The sequence below is a fragment of the Lithobates pipiens genome, unplaced genomic scaffold, assembly GCF_037356315.1.
Source record: "Lithobates pipiens isolate NorthernLeopardFrog02 unplaced genomic scaffold, aLitPip1_a1.2 Scaffold_28, whole genome shotgun sequence".
NCBI lineage: Eukaryota > Metazoa > Chordata > Amphibia > Anura > Ranidae > Lithobates > Lithobates pipiens.
Window position 1 is genome coordinate 65,806,869 of NW_027507789.1, and position 15,589 is coordinate 65,822,457.

Below are 15,589 nucleotides of genomic sequence, written 5' to 3' on the forward strand. Positions count from 1 at the left end.
AAGTCTATGTAACCAAAAACCAGAAAAAAGTCCCTGGCCCTTTCCATAAAATGCACAGATGTGAACGTGACCCATAGGAAACCATGTTAAATGGACTGTAGTGTGTTTCTGCAGAACTGAAAACGCAATACAAAATGCATAAGGCCTGGTTCACACCTTTGCTTTTTTTTGTGCATTTTCAGTTTAGTAGAAACACACTACAGTCCATTTAACATGGTTTCCTATTGATGTAATTTACATGTGTGTATTTTATGGAAAGGGCCAGGGACTTTTTTTCTTTTTTGAGTTTTTTGGCTCTATAGACTTCATTGTTTTAAAAATGTGTATTGAAAACTGCAAAATGCACCTGGAATATGCAACCTGAATAGGTGTGAAGCAGGGCTTACTGTATTGTTACATGTGTGCAGATAGTAAGGCCCCATTCATACTTTGCGTAGCATGCTCCTGCTCACAATTTTTTTTTTAGATATTTACATGCATTTCAGCATGTCGAGTATAGGGCAGCCCTAATTCACATTGAGGCTCAATTCACACGTACCATATTTTTCACTCCATAAGACGCACCTAGGTTTTAGAGGAGGAAAACAAAAAAAAAATATTCTGAACCAAATGGTGTCCTAAAATATTTACCAGTGCCCATGAAAGGCAGCCTGACTATTGCTATAAATGCGACCTGACCCTTGCCATAAATGCGACCTGACCATTGCCATAAATGCGACCTGACCATTGCCATAAATGCAACCTGACTATTGCACATAAAAGCGACCTCTCTTTGCCCACCACTGCGACATATTTGCCCACCAATTGCAGCCTCTGTGCTCATTGCAGCCTCTCTGCCCACCAATTGCAGCCTCTATGTGCCCACCACTGCAGCATCTTTGCCCACCAATTGCAGTCTCTGTGTGCCCACCAGTTGCAGCCTCTGTGCCCACTAATGTTAGCCTCTGTGCCCATTGCAGCCTCTGTGCCCAAAAATGTCAGCCTCTGTGCCCATTGCAGCCTCTGTGCCCACTGTCAGCCTCTGTGCCCATTGCAGCCTCCGTGCCCAAAAATGTCAGCCTCTGTGCCCATTGCAGCCTCTGTGCTCACTGTCATCCTCTGGATAACACAGCGCTCTCCTCCCTCTGTCCGCTGGCGCTCGTATGTCATGGAGCTTGGTCTGTGTGAAAGGTCCCGCCCCCTAGACCGGCTCTTCTGATAGGCAGAACACTGATTCAATCTATTATCACACGAGCCGGTTTAGAGGGGCGGGACCTTGCACACAGACCCAGCTCCGTGACATATGAGCGCCGGAGGACAGAGAGTGCTGCAGTCACCAGTAGGACAGTCCAGCCCTGCTCACAGGGGCTTCAGATGTCTGTCCTTCACTCTCCTGCCTCTCTTCTGGCGGTGGTGGAGGGGGGGCGTTGCCATCAGTGGCGGGGGGGGGGGCGGTGCATAACATGCATTCGCTCCATAAGATGCAGAGACATTTTCCCCCATATTTCTGGGGGGAAAAGTGTGTCTTATGGTACGGATAATACGGTATGCATTTTTAGTGCTTTTTTCAGTCCATTTAACATGGTTTCCTATGGAACATATTCTGTAGTGCAAATCTGCAAAATACAAAAAGCACTAAAAATGCATAGGTGTGAATCAAGCCTTATAGTGGAAAAGAAGCTCAGGCACCAAATTTTGGCCCTGAGCCAGGCGTTTTTACATACAAATATTTGTGCAATTCTTGTGCACTTTGTTGCATGGCAATCATCACACTGAGTTTGAGGTGCCATTAGGGAGGAGTGGCACCCAAACACATATTGCACAATTTTAGCATGATCTGCAATTGTGAACAGAATTGCATCAGTTCTGCCTGCAATTCAAAATTGCTAAGTGGGAACAGGGCCTTATGGTTACATTGTTCAGTTGAATGACTTACATGAACCTCTCAACCACCAACTCATATTTTGAAATACATATAAAAAGCTGCCAGAATTTTTAAAGCCATTTTAAAACCAATTTATATTTTTATTTTTTGTTTTCTTTATTTTTACCCTGGTGATCCTGCCAGTAAGTCTGGTATTTTTTTAACAGTTCAGAATTAAGGCAAACCATAAAGCAGTGACAGAGGTGCTTACGCTGATCAGGTTTTATTCATTTATGCATAACCTTTATCCCAAAAGAAAAAAGACTGTATACTGTAACTGTAATGCTTATAAAGCAATTTTTTTGTGAAGTCTATCTAAATCTGCTAGTCTAAAACTGCCATAGATGGATTCCACCATCCTCCCCATTTTTCTATTGTATTATGACAGTGGGGTCTCCTCTGCTGTCTGCATAAACGTATCAGCGCTGCAGCCACTAATTGAATTAAAGTTTTCCAACATCCCGTTTGACAAGGGTCAATCAATTTCTGACAAACAGGAATTGCCATAGATGGATTTAAATTAGGCTGCTCCCTACCGAATTACTCAAAGTTCAATCCATCTATGACCATTTTAATACTCCCCTCTCCCCAGAATGACATTGCTACTGTCCAAAAGAGTATGCTTTGCTTCTCTGTCCAGAGTAAAGACACTCTTAAGCCTTGTACACATGATCGGATTTTCAGACGGGAATTGTGTGATGACAGGCTGTTGGCGGAAAATCCGACCATCTGTACGATCCATCGGACAATTGTTGTCGGATTTTACATGGACAAATGTTGGATGGCAGGTTTTAAAATTTTCCACGGACAAACGTCTGTTGTTGGATTTTCCGAGTGTGTATACACAAGTCCATTGGACAAAACAGTCCAACATACAAACACGTGTAGCGCCGGGCTCCTGAAGAGCACGCAATATGTTTTTCAAAGTTAAAACTTTACCCAAACTACAGTTTGGTTTGGGTCTATTTGTCTAAATTTGACTTCTGTGTCAGTTTGACTGGACTGTGAGATGTTCAGCCTAGCCACAGGGGGCACTGTCTCTGGTGGCAGGCGTGGAACTATGGTCTGGTCGGGCGCTTAAGTTACTCTCTTTTCGGAGCCAGGTCAGTGGGAGTGGCCCTCTCGCTGTGCCCTCTGGGAGAGGGTATTTAAGATACAGTCACATGGTTCGGGGTTCCGGTCCAGTATGAAGTGCTTATTACATGGTCCTGGTCCTCCTGACCAGCCCCCAGGAAGGCTATGGCCTGGGGTGCGGTTCCACCCGACTTTAATGCCTCGGGGCTGGCTAGCCCAAGGCATGGAAACTAGAGGAGGATTCTGAGGTGGATGGGTGCTATCTCCGGTCCGGGAGAGACCCATTGAATTTCGAGCATTCCAGGGGAGGACTCTTTAGAAGAACACCACGTATGGGGGTTTTCTTAACAGGAGCCTGGAAGGGCTGAAATAAATGAGAGAATCCAGTCTTGTGGATATCGCCAAGTAGAATAAAAGATCCAGGTATCCTACAAGTGTTCTACAGCTTAGTTTCCTATATGTTCTGCAACAACGTTGGTGATAAAGACTTTGTTCCTGAGTAAGCACCTTGTTGGCTGCCAGGCCTTGTGAGAGAGGGACTGTCCAACCTGAGTGTTCATCCAGCTGCGAATGGCTATTCTCTGGATGCAGTCAAAGTAAGCAAGTTCCTTAACGTTTATAGACTTTGACATTGAGAGTACCTGAATTCCTTTCCAACCCTCTGATCCCAAGTTAAAAGACTGTTCAATGGTTGAAGTTTGCAAATAAAATCCATTCAATTGGATCTATTGTCAGTCTCAAGTTACTGGGTCATCTACCACGGGACATCCCCTAGACGTGCAACAAGGAGAAGTGGAAGGTAAGCCCAAAAATAGCCAGCAGCTCCTTCGGGGGTTAGTGCTACACACGCATGGCTCATCTTTGCAAACTCGTAAGCAAAGATGAGCCAGAAGCAGTCGGTCTTGTAAACTAGCGTTCGTAATGGAGAATTAACATTCGTGACATGGCAAATTATGAAATCTCGCAATGCAGCGCACATTCTCTTTTTCTTTAATGGGATAATAATGAAGCTGCTTTGCCGGTGGTACTGATGTAGTTATTGCAAACACATTTTCAAAGGCTTTTTTTTCTAGTGATATCAAGAATAATATTATTATGCTTGTTGTTTTTTTGTGCAAGTTACCACAACACCATTATCCCATAGTTTTTAAAATCAAAGATACAACTACGTTGGTGTTCCTTGTTAATTTTACATTGTATTTTTTTAAATGTAACTGTCTACTCCCAAACTGTCATTTGAAGTAAAACACATAGCCAAGTATTATTCTCCCCATTTTTTTTTTTATTGTGCATTAAAAAAAATAAAAAAAATAAAATTAGAAATGCTATCTGCCAATAGAACTTAACCAAAAATTGCATTCTATGCATCCAAAAATAGAGAATATACCAAATAAAATCATTATTCAACCAAAAATGTGTCCCGCTTCTTAATATAGGGGGTCAATGCCAAGAGTTGGTGAAAGCAGGGGTCTGTCATCCCGAGAGAATTCCAAAAATCATCTGAATTATTCTCCTGGAGCTCCTGCAGCAAAGGCATATGACATAATTGGTCACGATTAATAAAGCAACCAACTTTTGGTCCAAGAAATCCTCCTCCTCCTGTTCCTGGACTGGACTTGGGCCAAGGCTAATAATAAATAATACGTTATCTCCTCCTATTACACAATATGGCTAGTTGATGAAAGGCCGTTCATAACCTAACTGAAAAGTGTGAAATGAAAAGCACGAATCAACATTCACCAAACCTCTATTAACACGAAATTAGCAGAAGGAGCCCAAAAGGTGGCACTAAAGACCTGAAAAAACACCTAGTACGTCACTACATTCGTGCTTGTTGGCCGACAATTGTGTGCCGTTTGTATGCAATACAGGTTTGAGGCCAACGGACCTTTGGACAAGTCTGCAGTTTTGTCTGTGGAAAATCCGATCGTGTGTACGAGGCTTAAGGCCTGATTCACACTTGTGCAGGATGCAGTTTGCATATCGCAGGTGCATTTTCTGTTTTTCAATACACGTCTTTAAACCATTAAAATCTATGGAACTAAAAACCGGATAGGATCGGACCCTGCCCTAGGATCGGAGCCTGCCTAGAATTTGCTAGGGCCCCTGCTGAAAAAGAAGACTACTGGGACTCTGTTCTCTGCAGAGATGAGACCAAGATAAATGTTTTTGGAACTGAAGGCTTCAAAACTGCATGGCGTCGCAAAGGTGATGAGTACAAAGAAAAATGCATGATGCTCACAGTGAAACATGGTGGTGGCAATGTCCTTCTGTGGGGCTGCATGAGTGCTTCTGGTGTCTGGGAGCTGCATTTCATTGATAGTACCATGAATTCACAGATGTACTGCTCTATACTGAAAGAGAAGGTGCTACTATCACTCTTGGTCGTGGTGCCCTTGGTCATCGTCCATTTTCCAACATGACAATGATTCAAAACACACATCTAAGGCCACTGTTGCATTTCTGAAGAAGAACAGGGTGAAAGTGATTCAGTAGCCAAGCATGTCTCCTGATCTCAACCCAACCGAACACCTATGGTGAATTCTGAAGAGACAAGTTGAGCTACACTCTCCATCCAGCATCCAGGCTCCTAAAGAGGGAATTCTTGAAGAATGGAAAAAGTTAGATGTTGCAATGTCGCCAAATTGTTCATTCCATGTCTAGAAGACTTAATGCTGTCCTTACAAATCAATCATACAAAATAATAGATGTAGTATTTGTTGGTGTGGGGTGTATTAATTTTTTGCATTGACTAATTTGAGTAAAACTGAAGATTTTGGAATCTAAGGCCGCGTACACACGGGCGGACTGTTCGCCCAACCTTGTTCGGCAAACAGTTTCATCAAACAGTCCGCTCAAAATTTGCATGAGCGGACTTGCCCACACACGAGCGGACTGTTTGACGAACAAGGTTGGGCAAACAGTTCGCTCAACTTTTGAAATGAACGGACTCGCCCACGTAAGGCGGAGGCAAATCCGCCCATTTCGAGCGCGTGTACAGGTAGGCGGGGCCCGCGAAGGAGACGTCGCGGGCTCCGCCGCCTGGAATGGGCTTAAAGGGGAACCCCAACGCCGAAAAAAATCGGCGTGGGGGTTCCCCCCAAGTCCACACCAGACCCTTGTCCGAGCACGCTACCCGGCCGGCCAGGAAAGGGGGGCGAGCGAGCGCGCCCCCCCTCCTGAGCCGTACCAGGCCGCGTGCCCTCAACATGGGGGGTGCCTTGGGGAAGGGGGGGCCGCGCGGCCCCCCCACCCCAAAGCACCTTGTCCCCATGTTGATGAGGACAAGGGCCTCTTCCCGACAACCCTGGCCGTTGGTTGTCGGGGTCTGCGGGCGGGGGGCTTATCGGAATCCGGGAGCCCCCTTTAAGAAGGGGGCCCCGGATACCGGCCTCCCACCCTATGTGAATGAGTATGGGGTACAATGTACCCCTACCCATTCACCTGTGAACTAAAGTACAATAAAAAACACAACACAGAGAAAAAATATTTTATTGCACAGCTCCGGGGGTCTTCTCGCCGGACTCCTCCGCTATGTGTGTGTAGCTCTTTTGCTAGCGGAGGAGTCCGGCTTTCTTCCTCCCCGCCGCCGGCCTCTTCTCCCGACTTCGGGGGTCTTGTCCCCCTCTTCGGTTCTTCTGCCGGGCCACCGCGCCTGGTCCGGTGGCCCGGTCTTCTGTCGCCGTCTTCCGTTCTTCTGTCGCCGCCTTCGGTTCTTCTGCCGGGCCACCGCGCCTTCTTGTAGCTCTTTTACAGGCGGTGGCCCGGTCTTCTGTCGCCGCTGTCGTCGCCGCCGCCGCCGCCTTCCGTTCTTGTTCTTCTTCTTGTTCTTCTTCTTCTCCTGGAGATGTTGACTCGACGAGCTCTCCGGCCGGAATGCCAGGGACACGCTCCGCTGCCACTTATATAGTGACAATGGGGCGGTGTCACATGGTATATGTCACATGGGTTGGTCACATGGGTTGATGTCACATGGGGACTATGACATCGTAAGGGGGCGGGGTCACCATGTGACCAACCCATGTGACATATACCATGTGACACCGCCCCATTGTCACTATATAAGTGACCGCACAGCGCGGCTCTGGCATTCCGGCCGGAGAGCTCGTCGAGTCAACATCTCCAGGAGAAGAAGAAGAACAAGAAGAAGAACAAGAACGGAAGGCGGCGGTGGCGGCGACGACAGCGGCGACAGAAGACCGGGCCACCGCCTGTAAAAGAGCTACAAGAAGGCGCGGTGGCCCGGCAGAAGAACCGAAGGCGGCGACAGAAGAACGGAAGACGGCGACAGAAGACCGGGCCACCGGACCAGGCGCGGTGGCCCGGCAGAAGAACCGAAGAGGGGGACAAGACCCCCGAAGTCGGGAGAAGAGGCCGGCGGCGGGGAGGAAGAAAGCCGGACTCCTCCGCTAGCAAAAGAGCTACACACACATAGCGGAGGAGTCCGGCGAGAAGACCCCCGAAGACCCCCGGAGCTGTGCAATAAAATATTTTTTCTCTGTGTTGTGTTTTTTATTGTACTTTAGTTCACAGGTGAATGGGTAGGGGTACATTGTACCCCATACTCATTCACATAGGGTGTGAGGCCGGTATCCGGGGCCCCCTTCTTAAAGGGGGCTCCCGGATTCCGATAAGCCCCCCGCCCGCAGACCCCGACAACCAACGGCCAGGGTTGTCGGGAAGAGGCCCTTGTCCTCATCAACATGGGGACAAGGTGCTTTGGGGTGGGGGGGCCGCGCGGCCCCCCCTTCCCCAAGGCACCCCCCATGTTGAGGGCACGCGGCCTGGTACGGCTCAGGAGGGGGGGCGCGCTCGCTCGCCCCCCTTTCCTGGCCGGCCGGGTAGCGTGCTCGGACAAGGGTCTGGTGTGGACTTGGGGGGAACCCCCACGCCGATTTTTTTCGGCGTTGGGGTTCCCCTTTAAGCCCATTCCAGGCGGCGGAGCCCGCGACGTCTCCTTCGCGGGCCCCGCCTACCTGTACACGCGCTCGAAATGGGCGGACTTTCCGAGCGGGAACAGTCCGCTCATTTCGAAAGTACAGCGGACAAGCCCACACACGGGCCGACTGTTCGCTCAAACACAGTTTCAGCGGACAGTTTTTCGGAATTTCCGAAAGACTTTGTCCGTCCAACTGTCCGCTGAAACTGTCCGCTGAAAGCCCACACACGAGCGGACTGTCCGCCCAAACACTGTTCAGCGGACAAGGTTGGGCGAACAGTCCGCCCGTGTGTACGCAGCCTAAGTTATATTATTAACCGTATTTTCATGTAGTGAGCTAAACAAATGTTCTGTAAAACTCACTGTGGTCAAAATTTTGGAAATTGTTCTTGCGTACATTGAGCTATTGATTAAAATCTTACTTTTCAAATAGGGTGTACTCATCTATGCTGAGCACTTTGTGTATATATATATAATATATATACTGGAGCCTGCACTTGTGGGTAGTGGGCTTGAATGCACGCTGCCGCCGGCTCGCTCCTGCTTTGATTACACACAGCAAGAGTCGATTGGTGGGTACTGGGTATTCGGTCTGCCAATAACCTGCCGATTATCAGGCAGAGGGACAGAACTGCAATCTGCCTATGTAAACAAGGCAGATCGCCGTTTTGACGGGGGGAAGGGATGGAGTAAGGTCTTCCCCTAGTAAAAGCACCTCAGTCAGTATAGTAAAGCACTACCTAGACACACAGTTAACCCTTTGATTGGCCCTGATGTTAACCCCTTTCCAGCCAGTGTCATTAGTACAGTGACAGTGCATATTTTAAGCACTAATCACTGTATTCGTGTCACTGGTTCCCAAAAAGTGTCAATGTCCGCCAAAATACTGCAGTCCTGCTATAAGTCGTTGATTACTACCTATTACAAATAAAAAAAGTATCCCGTAGTTCGTAGACACTATAACTTTTGCACATACTAATTAATATACACTTATTGGGATCTTTTTTACCAAAAATATGTAGCAGAATACACATTGGCCTAAATTTTATTTTTATTGGCTATGTTTTATAGCAGAAAGTTAAAAATATAGTTTTTTTTTTTTTTTTTCAAAATGGTTGGTCTTTTTTTCATTTATAGTGCACCAGGTGATACCGGCAAAAGAAAGCTCTATTTGTGGGGAAAAAATTACATACATTTTATTTGGGCACGGCATTGCATGACACCACAATTATCAGTTAAACGAATGCAGTGCCATATCGCAAAAAAAGGCCTGGTCGTGAAGGGGGGAAATCTTTCGGAAGTCAAGTGGTTAAAGTATAACTCGTTTTTTTTGGTTTTGGAAAGAGTGGACAGGAATTAGAACACACGTCAGGTGTTTATTGCTATCTGTGTCACTGCTAGGGAGAGTCACCCTCCCTATTTGTCTTGCTGACCATTACCGCTGAGAGTGAAAGAAGCACTTTTATTTATCTGATCCTCTGCTCCCTCCTTTATCTGATGTTTCACTGTTCCAAGGTGTCATCATGTCCAGTATAGGGCTATGGACCTTGCATTGTACTTTATAACATCAGGACCTTAGACCCCTTAGGCTCCAGAACGCTCAGCAGACAAGCGAGGCAATGCTGTGGGACTACAGGACTAAGGAGACCAACCTAAAAGGGATATCATCACCGCCTTATCGGCGGCAGATTTAAATCCGTTTTTCTTTCTCACTTCTCTTCTGCCTGGTTCAGCAGTCCTAGTCCTCAGCATTACCTTCTTTCTCTGCACTAATAACCACCATCCCTGCTGTGTTATTTCCCCTCCTGGGTAAGCTGCTCCTTGGTTAACTGTGCCTCTCTCCTGTTCGTTCCTCTGCATGTTTTTCCTCACTTCCCTGTGCTTTTCTTAGGTGGCATTTCTGTCATCACTCATGGAGGCTGCTGCCCCAGCAAACCACTACCAGCCTAATAGGTAAGGGGTAAGGGGAACATTTTTGCTATTTAGAGAAGATTGAAAAAGAGAGCCAGCCACTAACTCTGCCTAAATTGGACAGCCCTATCAGGTCCTCAAGATCATCAAATTCAAGCTTCAGAGAGACCTCACACAGGAGAAGCCACTCAGGTCACAGGCAAAGCCGCTCAGATTGCAGAAGAAGCCATTCAGGCCACAGAGGAAGTCGCTCAAGTCACAGAAGAAGCTGGTCAAAGCCCTACTCACAGCATAGTCACTCCTATCATAGGAGATCCCCTACATTCAGGCGTTTGTCTCCTACACATCGTTCGCATCCTGCTGGGTATGTGGTGCCATAGCACTTCCGGATAAGCTGGCCTGCCGTATGTACTTCGATGAAGCTACTAGGGAAAAAGAGTCAGATGTCAGGGAGTCTGTTAGAGATTCGACTCTGCAAGTCTCAGCTCCTGCACCAGACAAGCCTGCTTAGAGTACCTCGTCAGCTACTCCCATCACATCAAGGAATCTGGAGGCCCCGTCTGACAGCGAAGACTTGGAGGTCTCAGCCGGCTTTGATTTCTCGCTGCTAGAGCCATTCGTGAAATCGGTTAAAGAGGCAATACGATAGGAGGAGCCAAAAGAAACTCCGCAGAAGCTGAAAACTTTTTCCAAACTTCAAGACCCGGAAACATTCCATTTATCAAAAAATTGGAGGACTTGATCAAAGAAGACTGGCAAAAGCCCGAAAAGAAGATCAGTTTTAGTAACAGACTAGCTAAACTATACCCACTCAAGGAGCCTAACGTGAACCCGTTAGTCTCTCCTCCAGTGGTGGATGCATCCCTGATGCACCTGGCTAGGCATGTAACACTTCCTATTGAGGACATGGTAACGTTCAGGGATGTGTTAGACAGAAAGATTGATCTCGACCTCAAGAGAGTCTCCGTAGGTGGCACCTGTAGACCAGACCTGTGGCATTAGCGGCAGTGGGAGGAGCCATTTCCAGCTGGTCTTCCAACATCGAAAAATTGATTACTGAGGGGGTGGATCAAGAGAAGGTAATCACAACCCTTCAAGAACTTCGTCTCACAGGAGATATTCTTGCGGAGGCATCCGCAGATACGATCAAGTCCACATCAAGAGCAATGCTAGCTTCGATAATGGCCAGGAGGGCGTTATGGCTGAAGCCCTGGGCAGCTGACCCTGCCTCTAAGTCGAACTGGTGTAGGATTCCATATGGTGGAACAAACCTCTTTGGGGCAAAACTAGATACAGCAATTTTCGAAAGTTACCGGTGGAAAGTCAGGCCTTATTCCTTTGGATAGAAGGCCAAAACAGCAGAGAACATCAACCTTCAGGTGAAACCTCCCGAAAAGATACAGGGAGGCGAAATCCTACAGACCCGGGAAAGAATACAGGAGGAACTGGAAAACTGGAAGAACCCTCAGACTTCCTTCTTGAAGTTCCAGAAACCAAAACCCCCTGCTACTGGGGACCAGAAGATCTTTTGAAGGTGTGTCCACCCAGCCGGCTGTGGTAGGAGCCAGGCTCAAGAAGTTCAAGCAAGCCTGGGCGAAAACAATAAAGGACCCTTTAGACTGTAGCCACCATCCATTTCGGGCACAGATGGAGTTTCAAGAAGTGGGTCCCGAGGGACCAGTTCTGTACAACCAGATTACCAGCGTCACGAGAAAAAAGACTATTACTAGTAAAATACATTCAGGATCTACTCCAGAAATGTGCGATAGTGGAGGTACCATTGCTTGAGGGGGAAAAGTTTTTACTCCCCACTATTTCTGATAAAGAAGATGTGAGGGGATCTGAGTTCTGTCCTGGACTTAAAAAATCTTAACCAGAGAATTCTGGTGGAAACTTTCAAAATGGAAAGCTTATAGTCAATTCTTCAGGCCATAAACATAGAAGACTAGATGCTTTCAGTCAATTTACAAGATGCGTATCTTCATATCCCCATTCACGCCACATTTCAGTAGTTCCTTCAGTTTGTGGTAAACCGTCAGCGCTTCCAATTTCAAAGCCTCCGATTTCAGATCTGCCATGATACACAGGAAAATGGAAAATGTATCTTCATGACAGCATGCAGATGCCCACCCTTCTGAGGTGATATATATATATATATATATATATATATATATATATATATATATATATATATATGAGAGAGAGAGAGAGAGAGAGAGAGAGAGAGAGAGAGAATATTGGGGTGGGGGCCCTCTCTGGGATTAATAGCTATGTGGTCCTTTCCGGTTGTGGGGGTGGAGTCACAACCCAAAGTATATGCTGCCATGAAGATGCGACAGAAAAGGAAAATTACATAAAGATGAGTATACAATTTTCCTTTTTCTATGCGCCTAGACCTAAATGAGCAATAAAATCTGGAATTGCAGGCACAGCCCCACTGCAAGGGATCATTTTTAAGTTTCCCAGAGTTGGGCTTTAAAGTATAACTAAAGGCAATTATTTTTTTTTTAGAGTGGGGGTGGATTAGAATACCTGTCAGGTTTTCATTGCTGTCTGTGCCCCCCCCCCCCCCCCATTAGGGGATTCACCCTCTCTATTTGTACTTTTTTACTATTACCACCGAAAGGGAAAGTAAAAGAAAATCCTAAATTGTGAGTTGTCCACAGTGATACAGAGGAAATCTTCAAACAAGGCCACTGGTTCTGGTGAACGGGGGGTCCCAAGGCATTCTATTAATTTTCAGGGATTTCCTCTCGCTTCCTGTTTTGGCTATGGGACAGGAAGTGACGGTACACAGAAGGAAAAAATAAACCTTACAATTTCAGATTTGCACTACAATAAGTGTTCCATAGGAAACCATGTTAGATGGACTGTAGTGCAAATCTGAAAAATGCAAAAAGCTCTAAAACTGCATAAGTGTGAATCCAGCCTTAAGCCTCGTACACACGATTGGATTTTCCAACGGGAATCGTGTGATGACAGGCTGTTGGCGGAAAATCCGACCGTGTGTATGCTCCCTCGGGCAATTGATGTTGGATAGCTGGTTTCAAAATTTTGGATTTTCCGAGCGTGTGTACACAAGTCCGTTGGACAAAACTCCAAAGTGCAAACACGCATGCTTGGAAGCAAGGACGAGCCAGAAGCGGTCGGTCTTGTAAACTAGCATTCATAATGGGGAATTAACATTCGTGACGTGGAAAATTATGAAATTTCGAAATGCAGCGCACATTCTCTTCTTCTTTAATGGGATAATAATGAAGCTGCTTTGCTGGTGATACTGATGGAGTTATTGCAAACTCCTTTTCAAAGGTTTTTTTTCCTAGTGATATCAAGAATAATATTATTCTTCCTTTTTTTATTTGGGCAAGTTACCACAACACCATTATCCTGTAGTTTTTAAGATCAAAGATACAACTATGTTGGTGTCCCTTGTCAATTTCACATTGTATTTTTTTTAAATGTAATTGCCTACTCCCAAAATGGCATTTGAAGTAAAACACATAGCCAAGTATTATTCCCCACAATTTTTTTTATTGTGCATTAAAAAAAGAAAACAAATAAAATTAGACACGCTATCTGCCAATAGAACTTAACCAAAAAGTGCATTCTATGCATCAAAAATATAGAAAATATACCAAATCAAATTGTTATTCAACCAAAAAAATAATGTCAAAGCAACAACTCCAAAGCCAATAATAAATAACACGTTATCTCCTCTGATTCCGCAACATGTCTCGTTGATGAACGAATGTTCAGAAACTAACTGAAAAGCGCAAATCAACACTCACCAAACTTCTATTGACACGAAATTAGCAGAAGGAGCCCAAAGGGTGGCGCTAGAGAGCTGAAAACAACGTAGTACGTCACTATGTTTTTATTTGTTGGCCAACAATTGTGTGGCTGTGTGTATGTAAGACAAGTTTGGGCCAATTTTAGTAGTCCACGGTTTTGTTGGCCAACAATCCGATCGTGTGTATGAGGCTTTACTCCATCTAAAATGAAAAAAAAGTTTGCCTATAATTCTACTTTAACAGTTGAATGATCTGGGCAGCATCATCCCAGATGAACTGTAGTGATACCTGTCCTGCAAGACCCATGATGAGAGGATCCCCAGATAAATTCATGTTTTGCATGTCCTTCACACACTGTACGTCCAGCTAGACATGCACCACATTCTCCATGTAGCTTGCATTCCTTCAGACAAAGGCGCTTCCTACTGACCTGATGCAGCTTTCTCAGAGTCTGTAATTACAAGCACGGGTGAGTGACAGATAACAGCTCAGGCGAGCTAATAAGCAACCCCTAGCCCTGTCATTGTCCACATTCCTACTTTACCTGTGCACAGCTCGACGTGAGCTCACTGTACATGCTGCACTCACTTGTAGGGTCACATTTCTTTAAAACATTTATCTATGGTCTATGCCGACCATAGACATATTGAACGTTGCAGCCGGTAAAAGAAGTGCTCCCCCCCCACCCCTACTAATTTCAGAGTGCACAGAATTACTAAATAGGATCGGTCCAGCCTAGAACACACGATCAGAAAATCATCCGAAAAATACCACTTTCTAGGCGATTGTACTGATCATTAGTACACAGCTTTCGAGACCCGATCATGACAGTTCATCCGAAATTATCCGAAGGGACAAACACGAAAATTCTTCTTGTGCAATACCAGATCATATGATTTTCGTTTAACCACTTGACCCCCGGAAGATTTACCCCCCTTCATGACCAGGCCTTTTTTGCGATACAGCACTGCGTTAATTTAACTGACAATTGCACGGTCATGCATTGCTGTACCTAAATAAAATTGATGTCATTTTTTCCCCCACAAATAGAGCTTTCCTTTGGTGATATTTGATCACCGCTGCATTTTAATTTTTTTGTGCTATAAATACAATTTTGAAAAAAATATATATTTTTAACTTTTTTTCTGCTATAAAACACATCCAATAAAAAAGAAAAATTGGGCCGATATGTATTCCGCTACATATTTTTAGTAAAGAACATCGCAATAAGCGTATATTGATTTGTTTGTGCAAAAGTTATAGTGTCTACAAACTATGGGATATGTACTGGAATTTTTATTTATTTATTTATTTAATTTCTATACTAGTAATGGCGGCTAACAGTGACTTGTAGAAAGACTGTGATATTGCAGCGGACAATTGGACACTAAGGCCGCGTATACACGGGCGGATTGTCTGCCCAACTAAGTTCGTCAGACAATCCGACAGACAGTCCGTTCAACTTTTGAATGAACGGACTTGCCCACACACGATGAACAGACAGTCCGCTGAAAACTTGCGCGATGACGTGTACAGCACGTACGACAGGACTAGAAAAACGACGTCCAATACATTGCAATGCAACCTTTGGCCGTGTAAATCCTTTCTGAGCATGCGCCATACTTAGTCCGTCCAACTTGCCTACACACGAGCGGACTGTCTGCTGAAACCAGGTTTGGACGGACAAAACCAAGTTTGGACGGACAAAATTACGGAAATTCCGAAAGACAAAGTCTGTCAGACTGTCCGCTGAAAAAGTCCGCTGAAGCCCACACACGAGCGGATTGTCCGCTGAAACACGGTTCAGCGGACTAAGTTGGACAGACAATCCGCCCGTGTGTACGCGGCCTAATGCTCCATACACACGGTCGGAAATTCTGATGGAAAAAGTCAGAACGGATTATGTTGTTGGAAAATCCGATCGTGTGTGGGCTTTGAGAGCTGGATTTAAAATATTCCGACAACTAAATC